This window comes from Pantherophis guttatus, chromosome 1, assembly GCF_059756535.1.
Source record: "Pantherophis guttatus breed Tessera chromosome 1, ASM5975653v1, whole genome shotgun sequence".
Classification (NCBI taxonomy): Eukaryota; Metazoa; Chordata; class Lepidosauria; order Squamata; family Colubridae; genus Pantherophis; species Pantherophis guttatus.
The window spans coordinates 209251310-209267857 of NC_142063.1; the positions used below are offsets into that span (position 1 = coordinate 209251310).

Here is a 16548-nt window from a genome sequence, read left to right on the forward strand (position 1 = left end):
TTTCTCCCTGATATGCCATGGATTCTTTTTAGCAGGCAGTTTTGTACCAGAGGAAGATAAATAATTATGTGTCTTCATTTGGCATCAGATTGAATTATCTTCCCATTTGTCCTTTGCCCCTTCGCGAAGGGCTGGAGGATTACATTAATAAAAATGCTATCATGTTAAGGAACAAAGGAGGGGTGGTATTCATTTCATCCAATGTGCATCTCACGGGTTGCCAAATCTCTCCAATAGGATAGGAATGTTTCAAATTGGTTAATATTTTGGGCAATGTTCCTATTGTAATCTACCAGAAGCTAAGCTACATATAGTGAATCATAGCTGTCCATGAGAAAGACAAGCGTTTCATCACTTCATGATACAAATAACATGACTTGCAAACTTGCATCAGATACTCTGACAAAAAAATATTGTATCTTTTGTGTGTTGATAAGACACATGTCTTGATTTTGCTGTTAGTATGGTTTACTACAGCAGCTTGGTTGTACCTACATCTGAAAAACTAAAAATTACATGGAAAACTAGTTTGTTATTGAAGGAGTCTATGATAAAGAAATTCCTGGTTTCATTTGTTTCTTCTCACCCTTCCCAAACTCCATTTTGGAAATCTCACTGAAGTGAATCTTGTGAATATAAAACAATGTTAAGACTCATGTATTTCCATGTTTTTATATCAGCTTTTCTCAGAATTATGTGCGGTCATATCAATGTGAATTCAATTAATTTCATTTTCTTAAATTATAGCAGCCATATCTGTCTATGATGATTTGTTAATCATTAATTTGATGGTAGGAAGTTGATTAACATGTCATCACTGGTACCATCACATATGTTGGTAACTGGCCAGATGATCTGTCAAAATATGAAGGGAATGGCAACAATAAAAATATTTCCTTCCCTATTGTTATAGACATTTCTCTATTTCACTGTGGCAGTTATGTGGAATTTTCTTTTGTTTTTATTTGTATCCTATTACATGATACGTATCCATAATCAAGTAGGACATATCTTTCAACTGGCAAAAGAAAAGAGCAGATTTCCACCCTAGATGGCTGTCCCCTCACAAGAAAAAAAGGGCCGAAGTTCACTTATTCCAGGTAAGTGAGGTTAAAATGACATTGCATTACAATTACAACTGCATCCAAAGGTACTTGCGTCTTACTTGTTCACCTCATATATTTATTTATTTAATAAGGGCCTGGTGGCTCAGCAGACTAAAAAGCATTGTGATTAACACCAGCTGTCTGCAATTACTGTAAGTTCAAATCTCCCCAGGCTCAAGGTTGACTCAGCCTTCCATCCTTTCTAAGGTAGGTAAAATGAGGGCCCAGTTTGTGGGGGCAATAAGCTGACTTTGTATAAATATACAAAAGTATGAAGGCTATTGCTTAACGCATTGTAAGCCGCCCTGAGTCTCCAGAGAAGGGCGGCATATAAATCAAATTAAAAAAAAAAATTATATGCTGTTCAATTTCACATTCATGACTCAACTATATTTATTACTAATTCCTGTGGTAACTAGATCTGTATGAATTTGTGGTACTACACTTTGAGAAGGTGGCCTGTAATTTGAAGGCAGGATCATTTTCCTCATGGAAAGAAACAAGTGACACAGATCTTCTCAAGGAGGTTTAGGCCCCTCATATCTGAACATTACTTTAATAGTAGTTCTACCTTCTGATCTTCAAGGTTCTCTGCTCTCTACAGCAATACAGCAATTATTTTATTATGGTTTAAATGTGAAAGAAAGGGTACATGACTTCGGAAAGCCACACAAAGTTTAGTCAAAGCAGAGTTCCCCTTTTTAAGCTTGTGCGGTCTGGGCAATAAGCTCCTTAGGAAATGACCCTATGTGCACAATTAACAATTAAAAAGGATAGATCTATCTAATCACACACATAATGTACCAAAAGCTTAAAGTTTTAATGGAACAGAAAGTCGAGTGAGAATAATTACAGGTCATTAATGATTTAATTAAATATCTAATCTTTATGGAAAATATTTTAAGTCTTGGAAAATAAATCTCTGAGTTTTAATGACGCATTAGCAAAAGTCAAAGGTTTTTTATTTGCAAGCTATTATGTATTGGATGCTATAAATATGTGTATATATGATATAAATATAATAATAGCAACTCAAATGGAATTGTGTCACCAAAGAAGCGAGCTAAATAGAATAAAAGAGTTAAAAAAAAATCTCTGAAGCACATCCTCAGTAAAGCTGATACTTCGATTATGACTTTATAGAAAATGGCATCATAATATTGCCGCTTTCCTTACAGCCTGAAAATTGGGCTTAATCTCTCATTCTCTGTGTCATTATGTTTTAGTTGAATTTATGATAGCCCTTGAGCCAGCTTTTTTGTTCCTAAGGTTACCACATTTTTTGTTCCTGAATTCTAGGTTGAAATTGACATCACTTATAACTGAGAAATACTTTTGCTATACAGACAGCGTTTTGAGGTTCAGCTTGAGCTACCAATGTGCTTGTAACCTCTGAAGAAGAATGCCTAAATGAAACTATCTTACAATTGAAAGAAATTGTATAGTTCAGCAGAATATGGATTTGGTTTGAGTTTACCACCAGCAGCAGCTACAGACTTAGATTCAAAGGGCTTGGGAACAGTTCTTCATCCTCATGATCATTGTATTCAACCCTGAGTTGCTCTATGACAGAATGGACTGATGATTAAAAGTCAGCATTATTATCTCTTTTCCTTGTATTCTGAAAAGACCTTCTCCTCAATGACCCCTTCCTCAACTTCACTATCCACAGTGCCAGAGCAAGCTAATATCTAACAAGCTTGCTAGCACAGTCTCTCTCTCTCTCTCTCTCTCTCTCGTTCTCTCCCTCCCTCCCTCCTTCCCCCCCTCTCTTTATTACCTTGAGAACTGTTAGTGGACAAAATATGAATATAATTAAATAAATGAAGGACTAAAAATAAAATTATGCTACAGGTACAAACATTAAAGATACAGTTCTATAGCTATTATTTCACAAAGACATTCTGGTATTTGAGATATATACTGCTCAAAAAAATAAAGGGAACACAAGCAGAAGTCATCCAAGATCTGAATGAATGAAATAGCCTTATTAAATACTTTATTCTTTACATACAGTAGTTTATACACTGCTCAAACAACTAAAACTACTGTATGTAACGAACAAAGTATTTAGTAAGGCTATTTCATTCATTCAGATCTCGGATGTCTTCTGCTTGTGTTCCCTTTATTTTTTTGAGCACTGTATTTCCATGAATATGAATACTCTTTTTCTTTCTTTACTAATATTTAATGATTTACTAATATTCAAACATATTTCATACTCTCTCTTTCTCCCTCCCCCCCCCCCCCACGGCAAAGGGTTAGGTTTAGGTCTCCATTAACTTGCGTAGCAAAATGGATGTCATTAAGGGATTCATACCACATCTGTATGTTTAGGAAGACGCTCACTTTTTGAGGCCACCCTAACTACCTTTCCTAGTAAAGTACATAGGAAAATCCCATCGAGGAGCAAATCCACTTAGGGTTAGGGTTAGGTCACCATGAATTCAGAGATCAAAATGGATGTTACTAACAGATTTGTAGGACATAGGACTGTGCTCACCTTTTGAGGCACCCTATGTTTCTTTGTAAAACACATGGAAAAACCCCACTCAGGGTTAGGGTTAGTTCTCCATTTAGTCAGAGGGAAAAATGGATGTCGCTGACAGATTTGTAGTGACAGATTGATATGTTTAGGAGGATGTGGACTTTGTGAGCCTGCTCTGTCTAGGTTTCCTCATAAAATCAATTGGAAAGTCACGTTGGGGGACAAACACACTTAGGGTTAATTCTACATGAATTTGGAGAGTAAAATGGACCTGACCAATGGATTTGTATCTCATCCCTAATCTTAGGGTGCTGACTTCATGAGCTTTTTTCTGGTAAAATATATAAAATAATTGCATTGAGGAAAACTCACTTAATGTTTGGATTTGGTCTCCATGAATTTGAAGAGCAAAATGGATGTCACCAATGGATTCTTTATGTTTAGCAGGCTGCTGACTTTGTGAGCCCGCCCTATCTGCAAACCTACTTAGGGTTAGATCGGATTGAGAGTCTCCTTCATCCTCAGTCTTTTAATGGACTCCGCTGCCAAATGGGTACTTCCACTCATCGAAGTCAATGACTTCGTTCTGGATAATTTCCCAAGTGTCCTCAGTAGATACAGAGAGCACTTTGGAGACTGTATTCAGAAGATACTGAACTGGCAAACAATGCATCTGCCAGCTCTGACAGAGCAAGGACTCCATGAGAACATACATTGAAGATTTCAAGCTGCTTGGAGCAGGTCTGCATTGAAATAAGCCCACCTTAATATCACAATTCAAGAGCGGGCTCAACAAGGCCATAACCACACAACTGATACAACAAGGTATTCCCTGTGGTCTATAAAAGCTAGGCACTGTAACAACTGAGTCTTGACTCACAGAACTTAGAGCCTTTTTTGGCAACCACAGCCAAATCCTTCCAAAGCTCTCTTGTGCTGTCGCTACCTGGGTCTCCCTGTCCCTTGGATTTGTATGATGAAGAGCCAATGCAAATTGGACTGGCCAGATGAGCTCCAGGAGCAAAAGAATGGCAACAACACAGAAAGCTCACCCTTTATTTCAATTGTGGAGAGACTGGCCCCATGATCAAAAATTACTCTACTAAACCTCCCAGGAGAGGCAACAGATACCCATCAATCTCTCTACTACTCACCCAAAATTCAAGGCCAGGGAAATGAGAAATGCCCCCTCCCCGGCTCGCGGGGATTGGGGGATGGGACACAACTAAGCAATGAACTGGCCTCAATCACCTCCACACTCAGGTACGTTAACAAAATTTGATTCTATCCTGACACTTCCCAGCAGTCAGGAAACCACCATCCCTGTTTTGATAGATTCTGGGTAACTACCAACTTTATAAGTCCAGCCACGGTCCAGAAACTTAAGATCCTCACTGTTCCAGTGAAGTCTGAATTGCCTATGACAACTATCGATGGCCAAATTTTAAAAGCAGGCCCCATCACTCATGCCATAGTGTCTTTGCAAATTGAGAAGAAAAACACATCAGTACTTGATGTTACTAATAATAAAAAGAATAATAGGCAAGTACAGCATGGCAGAACAAGAACCATACTATAGTTTACTCTGCCAAGCACAGAAATCTGTCCAATTCTCTCCTCTGCACCATTTTCCCTTCTAAAGTGTGCATATTTCTCCAGAGATCTCCCTGCTTTCTTCAGTGGCACAAATTTTTCTACAGCATTTTTCTTGTTAGCTAATCCTCTGATTCCACCAAACAGGATTTTCTCCTGATATTTTACCAATATTGAAAAATATTGAAATATTGAAAAACAAATAAAACTCTGAGTAACCTTCATTCAGCCCATGAGTTTGCTTTGCTTTTCCTTTGTGAGGTGATGCTTCATAATGGTGCTGAGAGGTGGATGAGCTCATAAACGGGAGGTATATAAAATCTTTGGGTAGGCTGAATGAAAGTTGCTCACTGACGAGTTTTACTCTGTGTGCGCGTTGACAAGTGGTAGCTTAGATCAGATTTTGACTTTCTTTAACTTTTCAGTACATATTTGTTTGCTTATTTATCTTATTTAATCTACTTATTTATTTAGATTCATTTAGAGACAACATTTGTTTATTTATTATACTTATTTAATATATTTACTTATATTTACATATATTTATTATATTAATTTATTATATTTTAGGATTAGTTTAGTTTAGGGCATTAGGGATGGAGACATTCCTCTATTATGGGGGGAAACTACTCTTTGAGGTAAGAGATCCTTTTTAAAAAATTATTATTTATTTGTCAACTTGTATGCATGCATAACTCTAGGATTAGTTGAGGAATCAAAACTTTATTTGCTTATTTAGCAATTTCTTTAGGGAAATTGTTGAAAAAGTGATGAGGCTCATCACTGGGCAATAACAGCACTGGTTGCCCCTGGTGGATGATTGGGGAAGTGCACCTCTCTTGGTTCCTTTTTCTAAGGGCTTGTATTATTCACCAAAACGTCCTGGACTGCTTACAAAGGTATGAAGTTGATAGCAACTTGCAGTGATTCTGCCAGTTCCTCAGTGGGTGGTACCAGTTATTGGAAATAAGGGAGAAGAGGAGAAGTCATTCAGTGGCTGCTCACTTGAATACATGAAGGGGCTGAGGGAAGATCATCCCTCAGTTTTGGATGTAGGATCACTGATACACTGAGGAAAACCAAGTGCATATCCCAGGGATGTGCCAGGGATATGGCGAAAGTCCTGACCAAGTGTTTGGGGCTGTTAGGCTCTAAATGAAGAAGCTGAGATTGAACCTTATGTTGTTTGTCAATTTAACTTCACTATACACAACAGTGGAACCTGAACAGTAGATGTAGCAATGTCTTCTCTGATAACTGTATCAGAGGAAAGATGGATAGAAGCTGGCTCAGGCTGTATGATTTAATAATACATAGTATTTTTATACTGCTGATTCCATAGGAAGTCTTGACAATTTACAAACAGCTGCATAACATCCATACAACTAGTAATCACTAGGCCCAGAATCACCTTACACTAAACTAGAGATGGGAGGATCCTAGCTTCAGACCATGTTATCATCAACACTACCTTGGAGGCCCTGTCAATTGTTTGTACAGCAAGGTTTATTTTGGAAGAAGAGTTCCATTAAAACATCACTTTAACAGCAGAACAACTAAAGGCAGCTTCAGCTGTCCCTGCAGCTGGCTAGAGATGAAATTCAGATGATGTTATGCAGGTTGTTGTTTAACAATGGTTAGTGAGGGTCTTCCTGCTATGGTTAAGAGGGACATGAGGATGAACTAGCTGAGTTGATTCACTCTAGCTCTCTAAATAAGATTAGCATACTGGATCCAATGGAACTTTTGTTCCTGTTAATCTTTTTTCCATAACTGGGAAATTCTATATCATATGTGCATTTTAAAAAATCCAAGTGGCTTTCTGTGTCCGGAATCTTTTCTTTCAAAATTGAGTTGACTTGCTTTGACTCCAATAGCAAAAGACCATCTGAAGAAAAGCCTTGTAAGTATAATTTCCCAGAATTATTATATTTCTCAGATTTAAAAAAAATCTGAAAGAAGACATTTGCCAACTATTGATTTGTGCTGCCACAAAAATTAATGAAAGCATGGATATAGTCAGTAGGGGGTCTCACTCTCTCTCCCCCTCCCCATCTCCACTAACTAGGACAGTGTATCTCAACCTTGACCTCTTGAAGATGTCTCGATTTCAATTCTCAGAATTCTTTCGCCAGCATGGATTTGGGGAGTTGAAACCTTCAGGTGGCCAAGATTGAGAAATACTGAGTATTTCACACACAGACACACACACACACACAAAGACACACACACATACACACACACACACACACACACACACACACACACACAGAGCTAGAGGATTCCTTGCAGATTTTTAGAAGTAGAAGGAAAGTCAGCAAAATAATTATTCTCAGCAGCTTTATCTATATTCAGCCTGTTTAAGGATTGCTGCTAAAAATCTAAATCTACCATATTTTGTTCGCACTGCAAGTATTAACATTTTCCTTAGAGGAGGCATATATAAATTCCACTGAAAACATGAAGATGCCACAATGTAAGATTGACAATAGATTGATGTAGTTACCTTGCTTTTCAAAAGGTGGCTTTTTGGTCCAAGCATTTTGCCAGAACTATTGCAAAGTGTTTTAGAAAAAACAGCCAGAGCACAGCCAAAGGACATTGCAACTAGATAAGACTCCAGCCACTATGATTGTATCCAGACTATGGTTTATAATACTTAGTAAATTTGCCTCCTCCAGTTGGCTTGGCCTCAGGTATTGAAAATGTCTTCTTTTGGCAGGTGTGTCTGAAGAAATATAAAGAGTACCAAAGAGACCAAAGTAAGTAACCAACTGTTTTGTTTGTGTGAAAACCTGTAGCAGGAGTGGGGGTACAAAAGCAATCCTCCCTCAGTCTCACACCTGACCCTTCCTATTTAATGGCCAGTCTTAACTTTCAGTGTTGTTTGTGGGGTAATATGTAACGTCTTTTGTGAATATTATTTAATAGCACAAGTCTTTTTCCATAAAAATACAGAAATAAAACGCATAGAAGAACTTGCGTTGCTGCAAGGAAGAGAGTTGGCTGAAAAAAAATGCCACTATAAAAGCTGTAAGTCATTCATTTCCCTCACTGTGCTGTTTTTGTCAACGTATTTATATTACATGACTGATGTTTGCTTCTTGTAATTTCTGCATCTTAGTTGGAAGAGGAGAACAGCCGTTTAGCCAGCAAAGTGGCTGTTCTTATAAGGGAGAATGAGGAGCTGGAGAAGAAAATAAAAGACGATCCAGAAAGTGAGTATCATTTTAACGTAATATTTTAATTGTTTTCATTCTAAAAAGAAAAGTGATTTATTTCATCTTAAATTTGACTGTACAAGTTCTAGCTCTTTTGTTATTTTTTTGCCAGGAGATGCTGACAGAGAGGAAACATATGAGGAACTAAGAAGAAAATGTAGAAACTACCAGAAAGCTCTCAGAAAAGCGAAGGCTGTAAGTATCATACATGATAGTAAGAAATTAGAACAACCTCTGTGAGATTTTATAATGCATTAAAAGTTAATTTTGATTGTACTTCATCAATTTCTTTTTACAGGAGGTCTCAAGAGAAATGGAAAAGAACAAAGAACTGATAAGGGCTCGGGACCAGGCAATTGATGACGTCTGCTCCAAAATTTTATCCCTACCAGTCCAGGGAAGACCAAGACGGTAAGATTTGTCCTTCTGTTTCTTGGAGAGAAATAGACGTGTTTCAGTTGATGATTCTCTACTTTGTTCTAAAATATTCATTTAACATTTTTCAGTCTCTGCCAGAGAAGAGTCCACAGAAACACCTGATTGCATATAAAAGGTAAATGATACAGTTTTTAAGACATTACATATTTTTATTCTGCATGAATCTTTATTCATGCAACATTTGGTAATAAAAATAAAATCAATTTTGCAAAACAATGTTTATTCTTTTACAGTATCTAGGTGTCAAGTTGTCGGCTGCCAGCCCCTCCAGCAGCCAAATCAGAGGAGGTGTCATCGTGGGATTCAGGGTCAGAAGCAAGGCACCCTGAGAGCTCCGAGGGAGAAGAGGGAACAGAGTTGGCAGACAATACCACCTATACATGAGCCTTAGGGTTGAGGACTTTCCCACAGATTGGTCTAAAATGGGTTTTATGCTTAATCTTCTGTTGGGAGCTGCAACCTGGTGGGCCACCCTCCTTCTTGTCCAGCCCAGCCCACTGCTAGATGGTTTCCCAGGGTTTTGTGCTCAGGTCTGGCTCATGTACGAGGACCCTGTCAAGGCACAAATGGCCAGTTGATGCTTCAAGGCCCCGAAACAGGGTGACAGACTTTGACAGAGTATGTTAATGAGTTCCATCTTCTCAGCCAGGACTCTGCTCGGAATGAGGATGCACTTATGGATGTGTTCCAGGACAGCTTGTCAGGGGAATTGCTTGATGAATTGGCCCACATCGACATTCCTCCCAACCTCACTGAGCTAATCTATTTGTGCCTCAAAATAGATGCATGGCTGCAGGAGGATAAAAGTTGCCGCACTTTGACGAATTTAATTTGAATAATTTGATGAAATAATAACACCAAAATTACTGGAGATATGTAATGAGGCCCTATTGGAAGCAAAAATACCAGATTCGTGGAGGAAAGCATATATCACACTACTTCCGAAAGAAGGTACAGACCAAAAACAAATTAAAAACTACAGACCGATCTCCCTTTTAAATACAGATTATAAAATCTTCATGAACATAATTGCGGAACGACTGAAAAGAATATTAAATTCCATGATACACCCGGACCAGAACGGCTTCTTACCTGATAGACAAATCAGGAATAACATAAGAATAGTTGTGGATACTCTCAAATATTATGAAGCCCACCCGGAGAAGTAAATGGCTCTAGTATTTTTGGACGCCCAAAAGGCTTTTGATAATCTTAATTGGAAATTTATGATCGAACAAATTAAAATAATGAAATTTGGAACCAATTTTGAGAAAATGATAGAAACAATTTATAAATTACAAAGGGCAAGAATAATAATAAATGGGGATATGATGAATACATTTCAAATTAAGAAAGGTGTAAGACAAGGGTGCCTATTATCACCACTGCTATTCATCTAGACACTAGAAACTTTGTTAAATAGAATTAGGAAAAACAGCGAAATAAAAGGACTAAAGATTAGAGGAGAGGAGTATAAGATACAGGCTTTCGTGGATAACTTGGTGCTCATCATAGAGGAACCTTTAGAAACGAGAAATTTGGAGGAAATAGGAAGGTATGGGGAGGTAGCCGGATTTAAATTGAATAAAGGGAAAACCAAAATGTTGGTCAAAAATTTGACAGAAACACAAAAGAAAGAATTAGAAAAGGAATTAGACTTACAATTTTTTTAAAAAATTAAATATTTGGGGATATGGATATCAGCAAGATGCTCAACCTTGAAAGAAGACAACTATACACCTCTGATTAAAAAAATAAAACAGGATTTGGAAAAATGGGGTAAATTGCAACTATCACTTTTGGGCAGGATAGCATCAATTAAAATGAATATCCTGCCCAAATTATTATATCTATTCCAAACGATACCCGTCATCTTAGGTAAAAATTTTTTCACAGAAATTAACAAAACTATTAGGAAATTCATTTGGGCCGGGAAAAAACCAAGAATTAATTTGCAATCGCTATAAGACAATAGAAGTAGCGGAGGCTTTGGACTCCAGCATGGGACGTATACTATAAAGCGGCCATCTTAGTATGGATAAGGGAATGGATTAATCTAAGAAACAAAAGAATTCTAATTTTGGAAGGGCACGACCTACAAAAAGGGTGGCATGCCTTTTTGTGGGACAAAGAGAAAAAGACCAAAACGTATTTCCATAGACACAGGATAAGAGAAGTATTAATACAAGTATGGGACGAAATTAGAAGAATTTGAAAATCTCAAACTGGCTATCAACGATGGAAGCCATGATATACCCAAATACACTAGAGATTAATAAAATGATTAGTTATAAAGAACTTCTAGATAACCAAGGAAATCTCAAAACTAATCAATCCCTAGGCGAGCAGGGGATCTATATTGACTGGTGGCCATACTTGCAGATCCAATCTAGGTACAAAAAAGATAAGGAAGAATTTGGCATTGTGGTGGAAACAAATAGATTAGACAAATTACTGACAGGCCCGGGGGGGGGGGAAGTATTATCCAGATTATATAACTATCTATTAGAATTCGATAGGGCGGAAAAGGTAGTAAAAGAGCCAATGATAGTGTGGGCCGAAAATATTGGACATAATATAAATTTGGATGAATGGGAGACGATCTGGAATAGAAACTATAAATTAACAAAAACGGCAACATACAAAGAAAATCAATTTCTCCTGGGCATACTAAAGACGAAATATGGGAAAAATAGAAGATATATAATCATACATATACTCACTGCAGCAAGAATAGCCCTTGCCCAGTATTGGACAGGAAAGGGTATACCACCAGAGGAACATATTATTCAGAAAGTTCTAGAATGTGCCGAAATGAACAAATTAATGTTAGAATTAAATGAGAAAGAAGACTCAGAATATTATATGGTGTGGGATGATTGGTACAGGTGGATTGATAACCAAATAAAGAATAGATAAAAGTTAATACAAATTTTAAGATGCATATAGGAATGTGGAACGATGAAATGAAAAGGTAGAATCAATCTAACCTGTGTATAAAAATGACACTGCCTGACTGATTGTACTGTATTGTAATATAATACATTTCAATAAATTTTTTTTAAAAAAAGTTGCCGCACTTCCTTGGAAGCCTGGTCGACCCCTGTCCAGTGTGAGATCCCTGCACTATGGGAGGAGCCCATGGAGTTAGGAACCACCAGACCCCCACCTTTTTGTGGAAGAGAGGAACAGATCACATCGGGGGTGGTTGTGTTTATACTGTGGAAGCTGGGACACATAGTGGCTTCCTGCCCCAAGAAGAAACGAGGGGCGTTATCCACAGCTTCTATTCCGAATAAGCTTTTGAGAAATGCATAGAGACTAACCTAGGGTGCGTCTTAGGCTGGGCCTTGTCACAACCTGATCAGCATCCTCTGGTTAACCCCCAGGAATGGCCCTGCCATTTGATCCTGGCTGTGAGTCTGCTCTTACTGGCTCGTCCATGTGGGATTCCGGTCCATGCCTTGATCGACTTGAGCACTACCACAAACTTCATGGACACCACATTTGCAACCAAATGGTCTGTACCACACTGCTTGGTGTCTCCACTTCTCCTAGTGGAGACCATTGATGGATGGTTGCTCTTGTCCGGGCCTATCACAGCCACTACGCAACCGCTGCAGATGCGTATCAGCACTCACGAGAAGGCTATTCAATTCTATCTCGCATCCAACATGCATTTCCCCATGGTCCTAGGCATGGATTGGCTTCGAATTCATGATCCCCTCATTTACTGGTCTCAGAATCTGATTGTCTTCCCGAGCCAACAATGTACTAACCTCACCCGGTAAGTGTGCACTATCCATGGTCCAAGTCTCGTCGGCCCATCTTGCCATCTGAACTGACAGACTATGCTGATATATTCAGTGAGAAGGAGACAGACTGACTGCACCCACACCGATCTTAGCATAGATCATGTTTTGTTTTTAACTGCATTTACATAGCTTAGGTTTAGTTTACATTACATTTGTTTGCTTATTTACAGTATTTATCTTATTTAATATCACACTTATTTACTTAGTTTACACACACTATTTATCATATTTAATATATTTGTTTAGTTTAGGATTAATTTAGTTTAGTTTAGGACATTAAATTAACGATGGAGACGTTCCTATACTATGCGGGAAAACTCCTGTTTGAGGTAAGAGATCCTTTTTTATTTATTTGTCAACTTGCATGTGCAACTCTAGCATTAGTTTAGGATTCAAAGAATATGACAGTAACATGACATAATAATAATAATAAATATAATAATGAAATATAATGGGAATTGAAGGAATCTAGGAACAAGCAAAAATTGCTTTAGAATAATTTTTAGAATAACTTTTGAACTTGAATATTTTAAAACTATCTGTAGATCTTTCTTGGTCAGAATAGGCTGCAAAATGGAGAGGGATTAAAGAGTCTCCCCCGCCCCCTCTTTTTTCTCCTCATCCTCCAGCTTTTACCTAGAGGCTGGTAAATGCAGGTAAAGTGAAGAACAGAAAGGAATATATTGCTTTCTGTGGGTTATCTTGGTACACGAGATGCCATAAGAGCTGCAACTAATTCTTTTTTTAAAAAAATATTTTTTTATTATTAAAATATAAACACAGATATAAAGACAATACAATACAATACAAAGACAAACAAAAAACCCACCACCTACAAACCCACCTAACATTCTACATATACGTTTTTGTCATCAACAGAATATATGTCGTTGAGCTTATATATTTTAATAAAGAGTGATTATTAAATATTTAATTCCAACGTTATAACTTTACACTACAAATTTACATTTCTTATGAGTTCATCTCCTTATGTAAGTCTTTACCCTAATTTCTGTCCTCTACATTTTTGCTGATTTTCCTTTCCAGCTATTGATACCATTGGTGCCATACAAGATAGTATTCGCTTTCTTCCTTTTCCTGGAGTTCCAGTGTCAATCTGTCCATTTCAGCACATCCTGGAAACTATAGGCCAATCAACTGTTTGCCAACAACATACAAGCTTCTTACTGGTATCATTGCAAACCAAATCTATGGATACCTGGAAAGAAATAACTTGCTTCCTGTAGAACAGAAAGGATGCTGCAAAAACTCAAGAGGAACAAAGGATCAATTGCTGATCGACAAGCTAATCCTAAAGAACTCAAAGAAAAGACGAACCAACCTGTTCATGGCTTAGATAGACTATAAGAAAGCATTTGATTCAGTTCCCCATAGCTGGATCAAGAAATGCCTGGAAATATTAGGCATCAGCAGCAACATACAAAAATTCATGGAATCTTCAATGAACCTCTGGAAAACGAAACTTATGGCTAATGAAGAAGAACTGGGTGAAGTTGAAATTAAACGAGGCATTTTCCAGGGTGATTCCCTTTCACCCCTACTTTTTATACTCTCAATGCTACCACTGACAATCATTTTGAAGAAGATGAACTGTGGATACGAACTTGCAAAGAAAGGACTGAAAATCTCGCACTTGATGTACATGGATGATTTGAAGCTGTTTGGTAAAACAAAAGCTGAACTGAATTTATTAATTGAAAACACAAAAGAATTCAGCCAAGACATTGGTATGCGGTTTGGAATTGACAAATGTGCAACAATAGCAACCAAAGCAGGCAAGATCATAGAAGAGGATGGAATAGAACTAGAGAATGAAGAAATGATAAAGGCAGTAAAATCAGAAGAAGGCTACAAGTACTTGGGGATTTTAGAAGCCTCTGACTTAATGCATAATAAAGTCAAGGAATTAATTTCAGCCAAGTACATTCGGCGAATTCGTAAGATATTAATGTCCAAATTGAGTGGAGGAAACATCATAAAAGCCATAAATACCTGGGCTATACCTGTGATTAGATACTCTGCAGGAATAATTGACTGGACCCAGATGGAGTTAGACAATTTGGACAGAAAAACAAGGAAGCTTATGACAATGAATCATGCCTTGCACCCTAAAAGTGATGTTGACTGATTATATTTACCAAGAGCAGAGGGTGGTCGAGGACTCCTACAAGTAAAGCAGACTGTGGAAGAAGAAAAATGCAGCTTGAATGATTACATCCAGAAAAGTGAAGAACCAATGATTAAGGAAGTAAATAAAGGAGGCCTTTTAAAGACAACTAAAACAAAAGCAGAATATAAGAAAGAAGTAATTGAGCAGCGAGCTGAAAATTGGAAACACAAAGCTCTGCATGGCCAATACTTGAAAAGTATTGAAGGCAAAGCTGACCAGAAACTAACTTGGAACTGGTTAAGATCAGGAGTACTGAAAAAAGAAACAGAAAGCTTTATTTTGGCAGCTCAAGAACAAGCCCTAGCCACAAACTGCATGAAGGCAAAAATTCAACATGTTACCACCAACAGCAAATGCCGCCTCTGCAATGAGAAAGATGAGACAGTCGACCACCTGATCAGTGGGTGCAGCAAAATTTCACAAACTGACTACCTACAATGCCATGGCCGTGTTGCTAAGATCATTCACTGGAAATTGTGCCAGAAGTTTGGATTTGAGTACAGCAAAAACCACTGGGAACATCAGATTGAGAAAGTTTTAGAGAATGAGAAACTCAAAATCTTGTGGGACTTTAGGATTCAGACTGACAGGCACTTGGTCCACAACACACCTGACATAACAATAGTTGAAAAGAAAAAAGTATGGTTCATTGACATTGCAATACCCGGTGATGCATTGCAATACCTGGATTGAAGATAAGCAGCAAGAAAAAATCACAAAGTACCGGGACTTGCAAATTGAAGTTGAGCGACTGTGGAAAAAGAAATTGTGTGTTGTCCCGATTGTAATTGGAGCCCTTGGAGCAATACCCAAAGTGCTACCCCGCTATTTAGAAATTCTAAATTTGCCGGACTTGAACATTTTGACTCTACAAAAAACCACCTTACTCGGAACAGCTTACATCCTCCGACGATACCTTAACAGTTCCTAGGTCCTTGGTTAGGACTCGAGCTGCTGAGCTATTAACCAGCCTCAAAGGCTGTGAATCTCACTAAAGATTAACCAATAATAATAATAACATTGTGGAAACATCTTAAAGCTAAAGACCAGGAACAGAAGTAAGTACTTGTGTGTAGTTCTTTCAGTGTGTTACTCTTATGTAAGGTGTAAGTGCATGCAATTAAAAACTTCCTTCCAGATCTCTTCTTTGTGCAGGTCATTCATTAGAGCAAGGAAGTCTGCGCCGTTGAATACAGACAACACTTTCATCGTTCTGTAAAATAAGTACACAATAAAAGAGCTACACAAGTACTTATACTTGTGTAGCTCTTTTATTGTGTACTTATTTTATTCTTATGTAAATAAATAAGTGCAGAAAATAATAAACTACCTTTTTGTATAACTTCTTTTTGTAAGTCATTCATTAGGGTAAAGAACTCATGCTCGCCGAGTCACATGACCAGGAAGCCATGCCAGCCGAGTCACATGACCAGGAAGCCATGCCAGCCGAGTCACATGACCCGGAAGCCACGCCCACCAAGTCACATGACCAGGAAGCCAAGCCTGCCAAGTCACATGACCAGGAAGCCACGCCCACCAATTCACATGACCAGGAAACCACGCCTGCCAAGTCACATGACCAGGAAGCCACACCCACCAAGTCACATGACCAGGGAGCCATACCCACAAAATAAGCCACGCCCACAGAACCGGTAGTAAAATTTTTTAGAACCCACCCCTGAACGGCATGCTTTAT

At 38.1% G+C, this 16548-nt stretch overlaps 2 long non-coding RNA genes across 2 annotated transcripts in view; one reads left to right on the forward strand and one right to left on the reverse strand.

The window, feature by feature from the left end:
• The window catches only part of LOC117674247 (uncharacterized), an 80214-nt gene that overhangs the window by 52146 nt on the left and 11520 nt on the right, over positions 1-16548 (reverse strand). The gene's annotated exons all lie outside the window — the stretch shown is intronic.
• On the forward strand, positions 5803-10121 carry LOC148116757 (uncharacterized). Its single transcript, XR_015733756.1, has 2 exons — positions 5803-8405; positions 8521-10121. It is a non-coding gene; the product is annotated as an uncharacterized LOC148116757 (long non-coding RNA).